This window comes from Callithrix jacchus, chromosome 17 (assembly GCF_049354715.1).
Source record: "Callithrix jacchus isolate 240 chromosome 17, calJac240_pri, whole genome shotgun sequence".
NCBI lineage: Eukaryota > Metazoa > Chordata > Mammalia > Primates > Cebidae > Callithrix > Callithrix jacchus.
The window spans coordinates 6453454-6466643 of NC_133518.1; the positions used below are offsets into that span (position 1 = coordinate 6453454).

Sequence of the window (13190 nt, forward strand, 5' to 3'; positions counted from 1 at the left end):
CTGTGCCATTGCACTCTGGCCTGGGTGACAAAAAGAGACCCTGTCTCTAAAAAATAATTTTTAAAAGATATTTAATTAACTAATTTACATATCTGAAGATGGAGTTTCACTCTGTCATCCAGGCTGTAATGCAGTGGCATCATCTCGGCTCACTACATCTCCCAGGTTCAAGCAATTCTCCTACCTGAGCCTCCTAAGTAGCTGGGATTGCAGGTGTGGACCACCACACCCAACTAATTTTTGCATTTTTATTAAGAGACATGATTACACCATGTTGGCCAGGCTGGTCTCAAAATCCTAAACTCAAGTGCTCCACCTGCCTCAGCCTCCCAAAGTGTGAGATTCCAGGCGTGAGCCACCATGACAACCTTTTATATAAATTTTCTTTTTTAAAAGGGTTCTGGTTGGGTCAGTTGACAGGCCCCAGGTCCCTTGAGTCTCATTTACTTCCATTGCATGGCAGCAGCTTCTGTCCCTTCCCTGTTCCCCAGGAACAGGAGCCAGCACACCACTCCTTCCCTGCCCAGGTCCTCCGGCCCCACCTTGCCTCCGCCCAAGGCCACTCTCCTGGCAAGCCCACCCCAGTGCCTGGGATCTAGGGGAGGAGAGGCAGGTGGGGGTGGGCTTGCCTGCAGTGTAGAGATGATGCCAGTGGCCACCTGAAGCACAGCACTCATGGTGTCTGACACTTCAAACAAAGCTTTCCTGTCCTCCTGGGAGGAACATGGCAGAAGATGTTCCTCTTGGCACCCAGGGTCCCCACAGCCACACCCCACACTGAGGCATCCCTGCTGCCTTCCATGGGAAGAATACTCAGTACCCAAAGGAAGGGCCGAGAGCTCCAAAAGCAGCCACAGATGGGGCTGAGTGCACAGGATTGGTGTAGGTACAGCAATCTTGAGGGTCCCTGCCTGGGTATGCTAGAACCCCGAGAACTGGCACATGGTGTGTTGGCAGGCAGGCCTCCCACAGCCACTGTCCCCAGCCTCACAACTGTAGGTCTTTGTTGCAGGTGCTGGCAAGTTCCTTGAGGGTCATCAGGAGCACAGAATGTTGCAAGAAGAGGGAGGCATGGGGTTGGACCAGGAATTCTGCCCCTGCTGGGGATCTCATATCCACCCTTCCTTTCTCCCTGCCATGCTCACCTGCCCAAACACACACCCTTGCTTTGCTCCAGATCAGCTCCAAGCTGTCGGGGTTTTTCTTCTGGGGCATCAGGCTGCTTCTGGTGCTGCAGACAAAGATGCAGGCACTGAAAGGGCTAGGCCCTTGTCTGGTCCAGCAGCTGACTGGCCAGGTCTGGCAGAGGGCGGGGAGGAAGGAAGCCATGCCTAAGGGGTGTGGAGAATGCAGAGGCTGGGAGGGGCAGGTGGAAGTGGCAGTTCAGGGCTTACCTGTAGGCATCTGAGAGCTACATGAAGCTGAATTCCTTGGTGCCACAGAGGATGAGGTCCCTGGCCATACTGCTGAGATGGGTCATGCAGAATGAAGCCTAGAACAGGAACTCAGCTTGGAGAAAGAAAAGATTCCCAGTCACCAAGCCTCTCTGGTACTCACCCAGCCTGACCATACAGGGAGAAAGAGGACATTAGGCGGTAGGGGGGACCTGGCTACATTTTCATTTTTTTTCTAGACAGGGTCTGCTCTGTTGCCAGGATGGAGTGCAGTGGTGAGATCTTGGCTCACTGCAGTCTCCACCTCCTAGGTTCTAGCAATTCTCCTGCTTTAGCCTTCTGAATAGCTGGCACCATGGCCAGCTAATTTTTCTATTTTTGTTAAAGACGGGATTTCACCATGTTGGCCAGGGTAGTCTTGATCTCTTGACCTCGTGATCCACCTGGCTGGGTCTCCCAAAGTTCTTGATTAGAGGTGTGAGCCACTGTGCCTGACCTAAACGTTCATTCTGAGTAAAGATGGAGTCTTGCTATGTTGCCCATGCTGGTCTAAAACACCTGGGCTCAAGTAATCTTCCTGCCTTGGCCTCCCAGAGTGCTGGAATTACAAATGTGAGCCACTGCATTTAGCCTGTTTTTTGTTATTCTTGTTGTTTTAAATAAACCAGCTTTGGCTGGGTGTGGTGGCTCACTCCTGTAATCCCAGCACTTTGGGAGGCCAAGGTGGGCAGATCATGAGGTCAGGAGATCCAGACCATCTTGGCCAAAACGGTGAAACCCTTTCTCTACTAAAAATACAAAAATATTACCCGGGTGTGGTGGCACGCACCTGTAATCCCAGCTACTTGGGAGGCTGAGCCAGGAGAATTACTGGAACCTCGGAGGTGAAGGTTGCAGTGAGCTGAGATCGTGCCATTGCACTCAAGTCTGGCAACAGAGCAAAACAAAACAAAAAATAAGATAAACCAGCTTTACTGAGGTATTGTTCACATAAAATCTACCCATTTATTTATTTTTATTTTATTTTAATTTTTGAGATAACGTTTCACTCTTGTTGCCCAGGCTAAAGTGTACTGGTGTGATCTCAGCTCACTGCAGCCTTGGACTCCTGGGTTCAAGCGATTCTCCTGCCTCAGCTCTCCAAGTAGCTACAGGTGCTCACCATCACACCTGGTTAAATTTTGTATTCTTAGTAGAAATGGGGTTTCACCAAATTGGCCAGTGCTGGGATTACAGGCGTGAGCCACCGTGCCCTGCCCAATTTACTCATTTAAAGTTTACACTTTAGTGTACAATCAGTCTGACCATACAGGAGTAGGAGAAGACTGGAGAGAAGCTGGGCGGAGGGACAGAAGTGAGGCACCGGGCAGGGGACTGGCTCCCCAAAGTCACTTCACCCATGAAGTCATGCTCACTGGTGGCATCCAGGCTGTGAAGAGTGATGGCACCAAAGTTGAGTTCTGGGGGTTGGGAGGAAGCAGGGCTGGGCTGGAGAACAGGGAGTGTGGCCTCCTCTCCCCTAAGCTGGTTGCCTGGCCCCCTCCCCCTGGAAAAAGGATCAGGGAAGAGGATTAGGGTGGGTGGGGTGGGAGCTGGGTAAAGGCATCTTTTCCAGTCTAGGAGGGAGATAGGAGCCCTGAGTCTCTCAGTACCAGGCGCCCCTGCCATGGGTGACCCTTGGCCTAGATAAGCTCAGTGCCCATAGGCAATGAATGATGGTTTCACCAGGGGCCACTAGCTCCTGCATTCTGGTGTGTCTGCATCTCCTGGCGAGTGCTGAGGTTGACTCTCCCTAGGGAGGAGGGACAGGGTATCTCACCTGCTCAGAGCAGCTCTCTGTCTATACCCAGGCAATTGCCCAAAATGGCCCTGCTTCAGGGACAGGGATTCATGGTGACCAGGGCTCCTGGCAGGCAACCCTGACAGACAGACAGAAAGACACACACACACACACACACACACACACACACACACACACACACAGAATGAAGTCCTAGTTGCCAGGGAAACCACCTGGAGCTCAACCTCTTCCCTGGCCCAGTCACCTTGGGTCCACAACACTTGTCCCCTCATGTCTCCTGAACACTTATCCCCAAGCACCGAGTAACCTTGGGTGCAGAACCCTTGTCTCCTGACACATGTCCCCATATGTCAGCCTGAGGGCAGTGGGCTGGACTCACTAGGAGCCTGAGGAGGCCAGCCCTGCTCAGACACATTCACTGGCTTGGATGTCCCCACCTTAGCAAGACCTGGGGATCCATGCAGGGTCCCCCTCTGAGCAGATAACCTGATTTTCTAACCCTTTCTGCCCTTCCCAGCTCATGTGTGAATCCCTAGGCTATGCAGCAGCCACCCTCACCAGGCCCTTAGGGCACTGGAGTTTCACCCACCTCCCCAGGGGCAGGACAGCAATCAGCTTTTGCACCTCCAGCAGCTGCTCAGAATCTAGGGTCAGCACCATGCACCATTGTGGAAAGCCAGGGGCAGGAGAGTCAGGGCAGCCAGGGTCCTCCCATCCAGTACAGCCCCAGCAACTCACCCAGCTCACCTCAGAATCCAGTGGCTCCAGTGATGGGGTTGGGCCCTCTGCAGGTGGGTGTACCCTGGGAAGAGGATGTCATGTTCCCTGTGGGAGAGGAGGAGCAGGGACTCAGGTGGAGGCCAGGTCAAGGCCTGCCAGTGACACTGGGACACTGCAGGCCTGGGTCACCCCGGGAAGAAGTGTTGCCCTACAGCACTGCACCTGAATGAGGGATCCAGGGATCTCTCAGGGACAAATTGCTCTCAAAGGAAAAAGAGGACGAAATGGGGCCATGTGAACCATGGACTGGGCCTGACCTGTGGGGCTCCTGGGGTGAGGCTTTGACAGGAACACCCAAAGCCTGAGCCTCTGTCACTCAGCATCTCCCAGCAGGGGGCTAGAAAAGGGGAGGAGGCCCATGTTGGGAATGACTTGGGTATGACTTGGGAGGTTTCATTTGAGGACCCCAGAAATAGCTGGGGCTCATAAAGAGCTGCTCAGAGCAGGTGGGATACCCTGCCCCTCATTCAAGTTACTAATTGTTCATACTTTTAACAGAAACAGGGGTTCATCATGTTGGCCAGGCTGGTCTCAAGCTCCTGACCTCAGATGATCCACCCACCTTGGCCTCCCAAAGTGCTGGGATTACAGGCATGAGCCACTTCATCCAGCCTGTTGCTGTTTTAAATAAACCAACTTTGCTGAGATATCACTCACACTTTAGTGCACACCCATCACCGATTTTAGAGCATTTTCGTCACCCCCTAAGGAAATTCTGTACTCAAGGCCAGGTACGGTGGCTCAAGCCTGTAATTCCAGCACTTCGGTAGGCCAAGATGGTAGGATCACTTGAGGCTGGGAGTTCAACCAGACCGTGCCACATAGTGAAAACCCGTTACTACAAAAAAATGTAGAAACTTTGCAGGGTGTGGTGCACACCTGCGGTCTTACCTACTCAGAAAGCTGAGGTGGGAAGATCATTTGAGTCCAGGAGTTTAAGGCTGCAGTGAACTATTACTGAGCCACTGCGCTCCAGCCTAGGTGACAGAGCAAGAGCTCGTCTCTAAAGACAATTAAACAGAGAAAATTTGGCCAGGTGTGGTTGCTCACGCCTGTAATGCCAGAAGTTTGGGAGGTCAACATGGGTGGACCACAAGATCAGGAGATTGAGAACATCCTGGCCACATGGTAATACCCTGTCTCTACTAAAAAATACAAAAATTAGCTGGGTGTGGCACATACCTGTAGTTCCAGCTACTGCGGAGACTGAGGCAGGAGAATTGCTTGAATCTGGGAGGCAGTAGTTCCAGCTACTGTGGAGACTGAGGCAGGAGAATTGCTTGAATCTGGGAGGCAGAGGTTGCACTGAGCCGAGTGCCACTGCACTTCAGCCTGGGTGGCAAGAGCAAAATTCTGTCTAAAAAAAAAAAAAAAAGTTAAAAATTTTAAAATTAGGCTGGGCGCAGTGGCTTATGCCTATAATCCCAGCACTCTGGCAGGCTGAGGTGGGCAGATCACCTGAGCTCAGGAGTTCAAGAGATCAGCCTGGCCAACATGGTAAAATCCATCTCTACTGAAAAAAAATACAAAAATTAGCTGCCTGTGGTGGCACACACCTGTAATCCCAGCTACTTGGGAGGCTGAGGTAGGAGAATCACTACCTCAGACACTCCCTGTTCTTCCTAGCAGCCTTGCCCCACCTCCATGGTCACAATTTGTGTGCCCTTATTTCCCTCCAAGTCTGAGAAACAGGGGTCACAGGGAGTTGATGAAGAGGAGATGTCTCTGACAACACGTAGAGACTCCTCAGTAGGAAAGGAAGGAAGGGAGGAAAGGAAGAAGGAGGGCAGGAAGGAGAACGGGAAGTGTAAGTGCAAAGGGAAGGGAGGAAGAAAGAAAGAGAAAGAGAAAGAAAGAAGAAAAAAAAGAAAAAGAAAAAGGAAGAAAGGAAGTAAAGAGAAAGAAAGAAGTGGGAAAGGAAGGGAGGGAGGAAGGAAAAAGGAAGGAGGGAAGGAAAGAAAGAAGGAAGAAAGGAGAAGGGGAAGTGGAAGGGGAAGTGGAAGGGGAAGGGAAGGGAGGAAGAAAAAAAGAAAGAAAAAGGAATGAATGAAGAAAGGAAAAATAAGGAAAGAAAGAGGAGAGAAATAGTGGAAGGGAGGCACAGAAGAAAGGAAGGAAAGGAGGGAGGGAGGGGTGTGTCACTAAGGTCAGGTGGAAAAGGTTGGGGCTGGGCTGGGAGGCAGGAGGTGGAAGTAAGCAAGGAAGGAGAGGAGTGGAAGCAGGGAGACACTTGAGGAAAGGCAAGAAGAGGATCGAGCAGCAGGAAGGTGCCAGGGTCTGAGCTGGGAGACAGGTGATGCCCTGTGGAACCCCCATGTTGGGGCTGCTCTGAGGAGCCAGGGTATGGCTGCAAGTGAGTAGTAGACGGTGACTGTGTGGCCACCCTCTAGTACTGAGGAGAAAGGGGTTGACAAGACTGGTGGTGGGAAGAGTCACTGGGGGTGGGGGAGCCCAGAGAGAGGGGCCCAAGGCCCAGAGAGCAGCTGCTTTCTGCCTCTGGTCTCTCATACTCTTTTCTGCACAGCTGTTCTGGGACATTCCATGACTGGGGGAGTTCATGACTCTCCTCACCACAGCTCCTCATACCCCGCCCCCTTAGCAGACTGAGACCCTCACTACAAGCCTGGCCCAAGTGCCCAGAGTCACTCCCTCCTCCCCTCCTTTCTCCCTGCCCTGCAGTCAGGGGCTCATGGCGGTCCGGGATCCCCCAGTACATGCTGGCACTTGCCTTATTTTGAGACAGAGTTTCACTCTTGTTGACCAGGCTGGAGTTTGGAGGCAAAATCTCCGCTCATTGCAACCTCTGCCTTCTAGGTTCAAGCATTCAAGCAACTCTCCTGCTTCAGCCTCCTGAGTAGCTGGGATTACAGGTACCCACCACCACACCCAGCTAATTTTTGTACTCTTTGTAGAGACAGGGTTTCACCATGTTGGTCAGACTGGTCTCGAGCTCTTGACCTCATGATCCTGCTGCCTCAGCCTCTCAATGTGCTGAAACAACAGGTGTGAACCACCAAGCCCGGATAATTTTTTATATTTTTTTAGTAGAGCCAGGGTTTCACCATGCTGGACAGGTTGGTCTTGAACTCCTGACTTGAGATGATCCACCTCCCAAAGTGCTGAAATTACAGGTGTGAGCCACTGTGCCCAGCTTTTGTTTTTGTTTTTCCTGAGATAGAGTCTCACTCTGTTGCCCAGGCTGGCATGTGGGGTATGATCCTGGCTCACTACACCCTCCACCTCCTAGGTTCAAGCAATTGTCTTGCCTCAGCCTCCCTAGTAGCTGGGATTACAGGTTCACAGCACCATGCCCAGCTCATTTTTGTATTTCTAGTTTCACCACGCTGGCCAGGCTGGTCTCCAACTCCTGACCTCAGGTGATCCTCCTACCGTGGCCTCCCCAAGCGCTGGGATTACAGGCATAGGCCACTGTTCCTGGCCATACTTGGTGGTCTTTAATGAACACCCTCTGGGTGAGTGAGTGCCCACTGGGAGCTGCCAGGCCCACCCCGTGTCTGTGGGGACTGCCTGTCCCCCACCACCTGCTGAGTTAGCTGAGCTTGTGTTCTTTCCCTTTTCTCCAGCTCTCTAGGGACTTCATAAAGCCCCCATTCCCTACCCACCAGCCTGGGGCACAAGAATCCACTCTCCAGTGTCCCTCACCTCTGGGACTTATGTATTGGTTTGGTGGTTTTCAAATGTCAGCAATTAATTTCCAGCTCATCACCGTTGTGACGACAGTGCATGTCCTTCTGGAAAAAACATGTCTCCATCAACACCTTGGTGCTGAAGGACCTGAGGGGCCCACTCTAAAGATCCATTAATTGCCAGAGAAGGAGTTTCCCATAATTAGAAAATCATATTCTTTAAAAATTCCCTAAGTGCCTTTTCACTGAACAGCCCAAACCCATAGTTGTTTTATGCTTTGCAGAAAGTTACAACATGAGGCTCTCCCAGATCCACATCACCCACACACTGAGGGAGCAGGTCCAGGACATTTTCAATAGGAAATACAGTGAGCAGTGGAACACCCCCGGGGGAGGGACACGCAGACACTGTGGACAGCGAAGTGGGAGGCTTCCCACTTCCAGCCGAAACTATTCACTCCCTTACACATATTTCTTGAGGATTTACCAAATGCCAGGCATGTCTCAGGCACTGGGGATACTGCGGTGAATGAAACAGGAACTGTACTCATGAGCCTTGCACCTGGGCAACATGGCAAAACCCCGTCTCAACCAAAAATACAAATATATTAGCCAGGTGCGGTGGTGCACTCCTGTGGTCCCAGATACTCAGGAGGGTGAGGCAGGAGAATTGCTTGAGCCTGGGAAGTAGAGGTTGCAGTGAACTGAGATCACACCATTGCACTCCAGCCTGAGCAACAGAAGTGAAACTATCCAAAAAAAAAAAAAACAAAAAAAGCCTGGGCTTGGTGGCTCACACCTATAATCCCAGCACTTTTGGAGGCTGAGGTGGGCAGATCATGAGATCAGGAGTTCAAGACCAGCCTGGTCAACTTAATGAAACTCCCTCTTTACTAAAAATACAAAAAATTAGCTGAGTGTCGTGGTGGCCACCTGTAATCCCAGCTACTCAGGAGGCTGAGGCAGGAAAATCGTTTGAACCTGGTAGGCAGAGGTTGCAGTGAGTTGAGATCGCCCTACTGCACTTTAGCCTGGGCAACATAGTGAAATTGTCTTTAAAAAAAAAAAAAAAAAAAAAGAGGAGCATAGGACATGGTAGCATGTTGGTGTGGCTTCTTCTTTCTTTTTTCCTTTCAGATAGTCTCTCTGTCACCCATGCTCGAGTGCAGTGGTGTGATCATGGTTCACTATAGCATCAAACTCCTGGGCTCAAGCAATCCTCAGCCTCCCAAGTGGCTGGAACCACAGGCATGCACCACCATGCCCAGCTTTTTAAAAGAAATTCTTAGGAGAGACAGGGTCTTGCTATGTCTCCCAGGCTGAACTCAAACTCTTAGACTCAAGTGGTCCTCCCGCCTTGGCCTCCCAAAATGCTGGGATTACAGGCATGAGTCACCCTGCTGGCCTATTGTTTTATTTTCTGATCAAATAGCTCAGATTGTAATGCCTATACGTTTCCACGGTGCTACAACACTTTCGCATCGTTCACTCTTCTGCATGGATGCCTTTCCATCACATGCGTGAAATCCCATGTACACACGCCCCACACTGGCTCTCACTGCCGACCAGCAGGACCCTGCCTCTCACCCACAGGGGAAGCCTTGGGCATCAGGTACCCGGTCCAAGTGCCCTACAAGTGATAAGAGTAACCCCTGCCCCGTAATCATCGAGGGGCTGCTCCCAGAAATCCTGTTCTGAAAACCCTGCACCTTCGAGCTATCGCTCCAGCCTGCTCGCCCACCACTCAGGTCGCCCTCCTACCACTCCAGCCCGCTTTCCTACCACTCCAGCTGTCTTCCTACCCTCCGGCCACCCTCCTACCGCTCCAGCCCGCTCCCCAACCCCTCCGGTCGCCCTCCTACTGATCCAACCCACTCCCCTAAGACTCCGGCCACCCTCCTATCCCTCCAGCCCGCTCCCCTATGACTCCAACCACTCTCCTACCCCTCCAGCCCACTCCCGTCTGACTCTGGCCTCCCTTCTACCACTCCAGCCTGCTCCCCTATGACTCCGGCCGCCCTCCTACCACTCCGGCCGCCCTCCTAACCCTCCAGCCCGCTCCCCTACCTCTCCAGCCACCCTCCTACCGCTCTGGCCGCCCTCCTACCGCTCCGGCCGCCCTCCTACCACTCCAGCCCGCTCGCCTATGACTCCAGCCGCCCTCCTACCGCTCCAGCCCGCTCGCCTATGACTCCAGCCGCCCTCCTACCGCTCCAGCCCGCTCGCCTATGACTCCGGCCGCCCTCCTACCTCTCCAGCCGCCCTCCTACCGCTCCAGCCAGCTTGCCTATGACTCCGGCTGCCCTCCTACCTCTCCAGCCGCCCTCCTACCGCTCCAGCCCGCTCGCCTATGACTCCAGCCGCCCTCCTACCGCTCCAGCCCGCTCGCCTATGACTCCGGCCGCCCTCCTACCTCTCCAGCCGCCCTCCTACCGCTCCAGCCAGCTTGCCTATGACTCCGGCTGCCCTCCTACCTCTCCAGCCGCCCTCCTACCGCTCCAGCCCGCTCGCCTATGACTCCAGCCGCCCTCCTACCGCTCCAGCCCGCTCGCCTATGACTCCGGCCGCCCTCCTACCTCTCCAGCCGCCCTCCTACCGCTCCAGCCAGCTTGCCTATGACTCCGACCGCCCTCCTACCTCTCCAGCTGCCCTCCTACCGCTCCAATCCGCTCGCCTATGACTCCAGTCGCCCTCCTGCCGCTCCAGCCCTCTCCCCGATGACTCTGGCCGCCCTCCTACCTCTAGCCCGCTACTTTAGAACTCCGGCTGCCCTCCTACCGCTCCAGGCAGCTCCCCTACGACTCCTGCCACCCTCCTCCTGCTCTAGCCGGTTCCCCTACCACTCCGGCCTCCTTCCTACCGCTCCAGTCCGCTCCCCTATGACTCTGGCCTCCCTCCTGCCACTCCAGCCTGCTCCCCTATGACGCCGGCCACCCTCCTACCACTCCGGCCACCCTCCTACCCCTCCAGCTCGCTCCCCTACCGCTCCGGCTGCACTCCTACCACGCCAACCTGCTCCCCTACTGCTCCAGCCGCCCCCTACCGCTCCAACCGCCCTCCTACCGCTCCAACCCGCTCCCCTACCGCTCCGGCCACCCTCCTACCGCTCCAGCTCTCTCCCCTTCGACTCCAGCCACCCTCCTATCACTCCGGCCGGCTGCCTTCCTACCGCTCCAGCCCGCTCCCGTACCACTCCGGCTGCACTCCTACCGCTCCAGCCCGCTCTGCTACAACTCCAACTGCCCTCCTAACGCTCCGGCCGCCCTCCTACTGCTCCAGCCCGCTCCCCTAACACTCCGGCCGCTCTCCTACCGCTCCAGCCCGCTCCCCTACCGCTCTGGCCGCCCTCCTACCACTCCAGCCTGCTCCCCTACGCCCTCCTACCGCTCCAGCCGCTGCAGTTTCCGTCACCACCACCCACTGCAGCGAGGCCAGCCGCGGTACAGCAGGCTGCAGCCTCCAGCGTGCAGTAGGTGGCTCTGCCGCCCCTTCTCCTGGTCCTCTAAGCCGTGAACACAGTGGCTCCGCTAGAAGATACACAAGAGCCTGGAACAGCGTGAGGCGGCCTCAGCATGCCTTATATACTGGGGTTTTGCCCATGGTTCCTGGACTACATGTTCTGATTGGATGAGAGGAAACCTTTAGGCCTACTCTGATTGGGTTTTATTTTCATGCTCTGATTGGCTGGCCTCAGACTTGTTTTCATCCAATGAGACTGTGTAGTTCAGGAACCTCTGTGCATAACCTCAGTATATAAATGGCTCTGTTGGGCAGGCACTCCATTCTAGGCTTTTCTGTGTGTGTCGGCTGTGCTCCTCGGTGCTGGGCTTAGAGGAGTAGAAGACGGGAGAGCCAGCTGCCGCCTGCTGGAAGCTGGAGTCTGCAGTACTGCGGTTCGGTTCGCCTTGCTGCAGCTCACCTCACTGTGGTTGGCGGTAGCCACGGACGCATGCCCCTGGAGCGGTAGGAGGGGAAACGAGTTTGGGGTGAGGTGGGAGGGCTAAGGAGGGTGGTTATTGCCGAAGGGACAAAGAGGATGGCGAACAGGATAAGATGTTGAAAAAAGACGGTGAGGAAAAGATGGTGGGAAAACTATTTTGGGGTAGATGGAAGGGGAAAATGGAGTGGCAAGTGAGAGGAGGAATGAGAGGATGGTGAGGGGGGAAGCAGGGGGCGAGGAAGAGGGAGAGAAGCTTTTGTGAAAAGATGGTGGGGAAACGTTTTTGGGTAGATGGAAGGGGAAAAGAGAGTGGCAAGTGACAGGAGGAATGAGAGGATGGTGAGGGGAGAACCAGGGGGTGAGCAGGAGGGAGAGAAGGTCTGAAAAAATACGGGAGGAAAGAAGACAGTGCGTAAAAAGATTTTGGGCAGATGCAGAAGGGAAGAGGGGGACAAGTGGGAGAAGGAAAGGTGATGCAAAGAGGGAGGGGGAAGAGAAAGTGGGCAAGCAGGAGGGAGAGAAGGTTTTGCGAAAAGAAGGGGAGAAAATTTTTTACGTAGATGAAGAGAGAAAAGAGGGTGGCGAGTGGGGAGGAGAAAAGGTTTTGCAAATAGACGATGGGCAGGAAAGAAAGACTGCAGAAAGAAAAGACAGTGGATAAAGTGGATAGATGGAGGGGGAAGAGGGTGGCAAGTGGGAAGAGAAAAGAGGGGGTGGCCAGAGGGAGTGCAGAAAGAGGGATGGGAAAAAGAAGATGGGAAAAATAGCGTAGAGGGCAAAGACGTGGCAAGCAGGATAAGGGGAAGAAGAGGGTGAGTGGGAAGCGGGGAAGGCTTTGCAAAAAAGATGGTGAGGAAATGTTTTGGGATAGATGGAGAAGGGAAAGAGGGTGGCAAGAAGGAAAGGGGAAAAAGATGATGGGGCAAACAGTTTTGGGGAGATGAAGGGGGAAAAGAGGGTGCTGAGCAGGAGTGGTGAGAAGGCTTTGGTAAAAGATGGGGAAAATATTTTTGTGTAGATAGAGGAGCAAACGGGATGAGAGTGAGGCAGGAAAGAGGGTAGGAAAGAGGAAGAAAACACAGTGGGGGAAAACGGTGTATAAAAGTTTTGGGGTAGATGAGTGGGGAAAACTGTAGTGAGCAAGAGAGTAGAGAAGTCTTTGTGAAATGACAGTGGGGGAAAATGTGGAAAAAGCTTTGGGGTAGATGGAGAAAGTAAAAGGCTGGCGAGAGGGAAGGGCCAAAGGCTGTTGGGAAAAGAAGATGGAAAAATAATGCTGGGGGACGGACAGAGGGTTTGGGTAGATCTTTTTCTGATTTTTAAATAAGGTTATTTGTATTTTTTGCTTTGGAGAAGTTTGAATTCTTTATATGTTTTCTGTATTAGCTGCTTGCCTGATGGCATAGTTTGCAAATTCTTCCATATTCTGAATTTTCTTCATTCTGATTGCTTCCTCTACTTTGCAGAAGCTTCTGTGTTTAATGCAATTGCATTTGACGCTTTTTGCTTTTGTTGCTGTGGCTTTTGATGTGTATTTGAAAATCCCTTGTCCTAACCAATTTCATGAAGGATTTATACTGTTTTCTTCTCTAGTAGTTTCATAGTCGCAGGTCCTACATTTAAATCTT

The 13190-nt window shown here is 53.1% G+C and overlaps 2 long non-coding RNA genes across 31 annotated transcripts in view; one reads left to right on the forward strand and one right to left on the reverse strand.

The window, feature by feature from the left end:
- The window catches only part of LOC103791331 (uncharacterized), a 32239-nt gene extending 21064 nt beyond the window's left edge, over positions 1-11175 (reverse strand). For 2 of the 29 annotated variants that reach the window (XR_013528334.1, XR_013528333.1), the window contains exons 1-6: positions 11007-11175; positions 5158-5332; positions 3943-4020; positions 2224-2321; positions 1395-1509; positions 1146-1231 (exon numbers count right to left, since the gene is read on the reverse strand). This is a non-coding gene — a long non-coding RNA (uncharacterized LOC103791331). Of the gene's footprint in view, positions 1-1145; positions 1300-1394; positions 1510-2223; positions 2322-2809; positions 2941-3213; positions 3314-3933; positions 4021-4866; positions 4979-5157; positions 5333-5433; positions 5939-7638; positions 9376-11006 lie in introns of those variants that run through there. The other 27 variants (XR_013528353.1, XR_013528357.1, XR_013528342.1 and 24 more) reach the window with 26 other exon arrangements.
- A 228-nt stretch (positions 11176-11403) lies between these two features.
- LOC128930938 (uncharacterized) overlaps positions 11404-13190 on the forward strand; it is a 37534-nt gene continuing 35747 nt past the window's right edge. For both annotated transcript variants that reach the window (XR_013528361.1, XR_013528362.1), the window contains exon 1: positions 11404-11585. This is a non-coding gene — a long non-coding RNA (uncharacterized LOC128930938). The remainder of the gene's footprint in view (positions 11586-13190) is intronic.